This window comes from Rhinoderma darwinii, chromosome 6 (assembly GCF_050947455.1).
Source record: "Rhinoderma darwinii isolate aRhiDar2 chromosome 6, aRhiDar2.hap1, whole genome shotgun sequence".
Lineage (NCBI taxonomy): Eukaryota > Metazoa > Chordata > Amphibia > Anura > Rhinodermatidae > Rhinoderma > Rhinoderma darwinii.
In genome coordinates, this window is record NC_134692.1 from 139,325,215 (window position 1) to 139,331,821 (window position 6,607).

At 44.2% G+C, this 6,607-nt stretch overlaps 1 protein-coding gene across 1 annotated transcript in view; it reads right to left on the bottom strand.

Moving 5' to 3' along the window:
• Positions 1-2,339, bottom strand: part of MYO15A (myosin XVA) — a 106,850-nt gene extending 104,511 nt beyond the window's left edge. The window contains exon 1 of the mRNA XM_075830630.1: positions 2,229-2,339. The gene's annotated coding sequence lies outside the window, so the exon portion shown is untranslated. The remainder of the gene's footprint in view (positions 1-2,228) is intronic.
• Between the last annotated feature and the right edge of the window lie 4,268 nt (positions 2,340-6,607).

Sequence of the window (6,607 nt, forward strand, 5' to 3'; positions counted from 1 at the left end):
AACAAACAAAAGCCATTGGTGCGGACGGATCAGATAACAGGACAGCGCTTACCTTTAGTACAACTCCCACATGTCCACAGGGGCTGTAGTCCTAAAGCCAGTCGCTGGCACCTCCCCCCTCCGCAGGTGTCCTTTAATTCTGATTATATGGTTTAGGGACCCCTGGAGCCATCGCTCCGACCCCGCACATACACCGCACACTGGCCTTAGTTCCTTCCCAATGCATATTTGATGACAGCTATTATTCTCAAATCAGTCATGGATGGAGAGGGGACCGCTACACTGCACTTAACCCCCTCAGCAGGCGCATCCTTCAAGGTCATTGCGGAAACCTGAAGGAGTAACAGTATTATGGGAATTATCTATTGACATGTCTGTAAGTAATATTTGTACATACATCGCATTCTGAGGTCAGAACCTGATGATTATACAGAGATCAGCGGCATTAGATATGTGCTGCTTATCTCTTCCTGCAGAAGCAGTCTGACACAGATCACTTTGGGAGGTCCCTTTTCCTATGCCAACCTGACTGACATGTTGTGATTCAGTTGCAGAGGTTCTTCAGCAGCCGCAATGCATTATTCTCTGCCCCAGCTGATGCAAAACATCGTAATACAGACCTCAGATGCTGCAGAACATCATAATACAGACCTCAGATGCTGCAGAACATCATAATACAGACCTGAGATATTGCAAAACATAATACACACCTCAGCTGCTGCAAAACATCATAATATACACCTCAGCTGGTGCAGAACACCATAATACACATCTCAGCTGCTGCAGAACATCATAATACACCTCAGCTGCTGCAGAACATCATAATACACATCTCAGCTGCTGCAGATCAGCCTTATACACACCTCATCTGCTGAACATCATAATACACACCTCAGCTGCTGCAGAACATCATAATACATATGTCAGCTGCTGCAGAACAGCCTTATACACAGCAGATGCAGAACATCATAATACACATCTCAGCTGCTGCAGAACAGCCTTATACACACCTCAGCTGCTGCAGAACATCATAATACACATCTCAGCAGCTGCAGATCATAATACACATCTCAGCTGCTGCAGAACATCATAATACACATCTCAGCAGCTGCAGATCATAATACACATCTCAGCTGCTGCAGAACATCATAATACACATCTCAGCTGCTGCAGAACAGCCTTATACACACACCTCAGCTGCTGCAGAACAGCCTTATACACACCTCAGCTGCTGCAGAACAGCCTTATACACACCTCAGCTGCTGCAGAACATCATAATACACGTCAGCTGCAGCAGAACATCATAATACACATCTCAGCTGCTGCAGAACATCATAATACACATCTCAGCTGCTGCAGAACAGCCTTATACACACACGTCAGCTGCTGCAGAACATCATAACACACATCTCAGCTGCTGCAGAACAGCCTTATACACACCTCAGCTGCTGCAGAACATCATAATACACGTCAGCTGCTGCAGAACATCATAATACACATCTCAGCTGCTGCAGAACATCATAATACACATCTCAGCTGCTGCAGAACATCATAATACACCTCAGCTGCTGCAGAACATCATAATACACCTCAGCTGCTGCAGAACATCATAATACACATCTCAGCTGCTGCAGAACATCATAATACACATCTCAGCTGCTGCAGAATATCACAAAACACCTCCTGCTGCCCCAGAATCTTATAGTACACATCTCAGCTGCTGCAGAACATCATAATACACGTCCGCTGCTGCAAACCTTTATGAACAGGATAAGGTCGTTTCAGATCAATCAAAGCATCACATAACTCTTCAAAAAAAGAGGTTCTGCAGCAGCTGAATTGAGTATTACAAGGAATAATATACCATAAATAATAGACTATAAAAGATATAAGGTGTCACCTCAGATGTCTGTGACCAGTAGAGACGTAATTAGTCTGCGGCCTCCTACTTTTCTATACTCACAGAACTTTCTGGCGACTGCTAATACAATTATAATTGACAGTAGGGGGACGGGATTCTGATTATTATTACATGAGAGGCTTTTCCATAATCCAACGACAGCAAAGTGGTGATATTACAGAATTATTGATGATTCATTTATGTTATTGGTTACTGATTTTTGTGAGCGGTTTTCTATATTACGGACTTGTTTTATGTATGAATATGGACATCAGGGACTTCTATGGACTCACAACTTTGGCGCGACTTGGAAACCCATCCAACTCACCCAGGTGCACAAAAGAGAGAACTGATAAACTGTAACGAGCCCATCATCTGTGTGAGCGGAACATGTTCAGGGCTGCTTGTAAACAAGCGTTCCCGTTCACAAACAGCAATCAGAAATCTGGTGAGAAATTGAAACACAAAGTTGGTTTAGTCACAGAAAACTGGAAATCACCTTAATCACCTAAAGCGAAAGATCAATAGCGAATGGGTAAAATTGCACCGATATCTGAATCGTCCGGGAGTCTGAAAATTTTAGAGAGGTGGTAAGACATGAAGAAACTGCGTGCACGGTACGGACAATGATATTATAGATATTGGAGTGGCGGAACATTCACCTCAGGAATTGCATCTAGAAACAGCGCCACACCTGTCCACTGGTTGTGTCTGGTATTGCAGCTCAGCTTTATTGAAGTTCATGGGGCTGAGCTGCAATATCACACAGGCGTAGCGCTATATCTCGCGAAAAACAGCCATGTTTTTCGAATCCTGCACAACCCCTTCAAGGGGCTTCTATAAAAAATTAATACTAGGGCTGCACGGCGACTTTGGCCGCGACATAGCACGTATGGCCAATGATCTCTATGTGATTGCAGTAATAAAAGTGAACATGGCCACGAGGCGACCCACAGGTTGCCGTGGCCACGTCATGATAGTCGAAAGAAATCCAGCAAGTTTGGAATTCTTGCCAATATCGTGTCGCGGCAACCTGGGAGTCGCAACGTAGGCAAATTCGCTTTCGCTACTGCGATGCAGTCAGCGCAACACAGCGATCTTTGTCCGTTAGACATGTGTTGCAGCCAATGTCGCCGTGTAGCCCTAGCCTACAGAAACTGGCAACTTGACATGGTGCATTTTGCTACTGTTAACCCCTTAGGCCTCATGCACACGACCGTGGCCATGTGCACGGCCGTGATTTTCGGGTCGGCCGGCAGCAGGCTGTCAGCTACGAGCCGCCCGCAAATCGCGGGCCATGCACATGGCCGCGGCCATTATTTTCAATGAGCCTGGGCCATGCACGGACCGTGAAAACCACGGTCGTGTGCATGGCCCCATAGGAATGAATGGGGCCGCAATTCTCCCGTCAATTTTCGGTGGAATAGCGGCCGCAAAAGCACGTTCGTGTGCATGGGGCCTTAGTCCCCATGCACACGACCGTAGATTTCTTCCGTAATTATGGACCATAATTACAGACCCATTAATTTCTATGGCGACGGACAGCTTCCCGTATATTTATTTAAACCTTCCGTATAAAATAGGACATGTCCTATTTTTTTAATTTTACGGACCGCGCTCCCATACTTTATAACGGGAACTAGGCCCGCAAATGCAGACAGCTGCCAGTAATCACGGACCGTCATTACGGGCACGGTCGTGTGTATGAGGCTTTAGTGTCGGGGGTAATTTAACGAGCAGTCAATGTTAAAGAGGCTCTGTCACCAGATTTTGCAGCCCCTATCTGCTATTGCAGCAGATAGGCGCTGCAATGTAGATTACAGTAACGTTTTTATTTTTAAAAAACGAGCATTTTTGGCCAAGTTATGACCATTTTCGTATTTATGCAAATGAGGCTTGCAAAAGTACAACTGGGCGTGTTGAAAAGTAAAAGTACAACTGGGCGTGTATTATGTGCGTACATCGGGGCGTTTTTACAACTTTTACTAGCTGGGCGTTGTGTATAGAAGTGTCATCCACTTCTCTTCACAACGCCCAGCTTCTGGCAGTGCAGCACTGTGACGTCACTCACAGGTCCTGCATCGTGTCGGCACCAGAGGCTACACTTGATTCTGCAGCAGCATCAGCGTTTGCAGGTAAGTAGCTACATCGACTTACCTGCAAACGCCGATGCTGCTGCAGAATCATCTGTAGCCTCTGGTGCCGACACGATGCAGGACCTGTGAGTGACGTCACAGTGCTGCACTGCCAGAAGCTGGGCGTTGTGAAGAGAAGTGGATGACACTTCTATACACAACGCCCAGCTAGTAAAAGTTGTAAAAACGCCCCGATGTACGCACATAATACACGCCCAGTTGTACTTTTACTTTTCAACACGCCCAGTTGTACTTTTGCAAGCCTCATTTGCATAAATACGAAAATGGTCATAACTTGGCCAAAAATGCTCGTTTTTTAAAAATAAAAACGTTACTGTAATCTACATTGCAGCGCCTATCTGCTGCAATAGCAGATAGGGGTTGCACAATCTGGTGACAGAGCCTCTTTAAGCAATTATTTAGTACATGCTGGTTCAAAGCGGTCATCTCATATTGACTGGCCCTTTCCAAATGCCCCGTTAGCGAATATGGACATTATAGAGGAGGGGGTCACCCGCTCAGGAACCCAGCTGGTTGCTAAGCAACCTTTTGAATATGTTCAGCCCCATTGCCTAACAACACATGTACAGCAGTATATGGGCGACAAATCCCAGTCTACTAGTCAGTCGACTCCAGCATTTCCACCCAATTATTCACTTCCCACCACCATTGTTGTTTTATTTTGCATCGTTCTTCTTCTGTTTACAACTTCGCTTTCTCCCCTCAGATCTCCCATTTTTCAGTCAGATTTTCTGGAGACATTCAGGGGCGCTCCTCCACAGACTCAATCTCTCCTTTCCCGCCAAATCTCCTCTCTTCCCATTGATCAGATCTCCTTGTCACTCTTGTTGCCCCGCCCCTCTTATGGAGCATATAGGACCACAGAACGATTGCTGCTGCAAAACTGGACCCAGCAATGGCGCCAACATCAACTTATTGTGCCACGTTTACAAATAATAGCGCATTTTACGCAAAAGTGGAGAGGGTATCGGACAAGATTTGCACCAGATTCACTAAAAAAAAAAAGCGTTTTCTAATAAATTTGGAGCTTTTGAACTCTGACAGGAAAAAAAACAAAAATCTTTCTACACCTGCTATGTGCAGATGTAGATTTTCACCATTTCGTCTCCTTGGCGATACACGCACACTTTTTCAGTCACTTTTTTGACAAGGAGAAAAATAATTTGGCACGCACTTCGATGTAAACCGTGGGCCATGGTGTAATATCCAGCGCTACGCCAGTATAGTACTTAACAGTAAGCGGCAGCATAAAATTTGGAGCCATTTTGAATAACCTATTAAGAAATTGCACAAAAAGGTATTTCTTAGCAGGTTAATCATGAAATCGCTCCTATTAGCTACAAGTTGCGTCCCAATATCATCCAGTGCTTTCAAATAATTTTATTTTTACATTTGGCGCTGTGCTCCTCAAACTCAGCCGCCATGGTAAATTTATGCTGCATTATGGGTAAATATGATCTTGACCACAGTAAGAAAATCTATTTGCTTATAAGGCCTTATTCACACGGCGTTAAAAAAAACCCGACGTGTAAATGTGTCAAAACCGCTAGCATTTTTGCAAAGCGCTTTTTAAAGTACAGGCGTTTTTTACGTGGTTTTTTAAGCGTTTTCGGCGCGTAATTAGGACTCCCATTGACTATGGGAAATAGGCGCGTTTTACGCGCCAAGAATTGACCTTAGGCTTCTTTTTTTTTTTACACAACGCGATTTTTAAACACGCGCGCGTAAAAAAAACAACACGTCGTATGCGCTGCAATATGTTTTTCCATTGAGGTCAATGGGAAGCTTAAAGCATGCATCTTTGGCTCGTTTTTCCGACACGTGGAGCGCCTCAAATAAACGCTGTGTGAACAAGCCCTAATATGTCTTAAATTTACCACATTTTGCATTGTGGCACAGGAGTTTGAAGTTGCGCCTTTGTGAAAATCTCTACGTTTACGGTTCAAAATTGCTCATTCCTCTGTACATAAAAGACAATGAAGGCGATTTATTAATACCGTCCTAAATTTAGACGGTAAAACAAGACCAAAAAAAAAAGCGTAAACCATAGCACATTTAGCACAATGGCGCACGCTGTATGAGAAGTGTGGCGCAGCTTTCCAGACGTGTTATAGACTTTTCTCTTTCTTACGTCACTTCTTGGCTGGCGTAGTTGACACCAGTATTTCGCACCCAAAAATGTCACACGTCATGAATAAATCTGGAACATTTTGACATAATAACAACACTTTCTTGGCGCAGTTTGTGCTAAAAAAACGGCGCATTTTAATTATTAAAAAGTCTCCCATAAGCCTCATTTATTAAAACTGTCTGACATAAGAACTGGCCTTGTTGCCCATAGCAACCAATCACAAAGTGCCTTTCATTTTGCCAGAGAAGCTTAAGAAATGAAAGCTCAGCTATGATTGGTTGCCATTGGCAACAAGGCCACTTTTATTTGCATAAAAAACGTGCGTTAGGCGCGGTGCCAAGGTACCAATATTTAGTTTATTTACTATAAACCAGAATATATTTCCAGTTTCCTGAGAAAAAAAATAAATACATCAGTCGC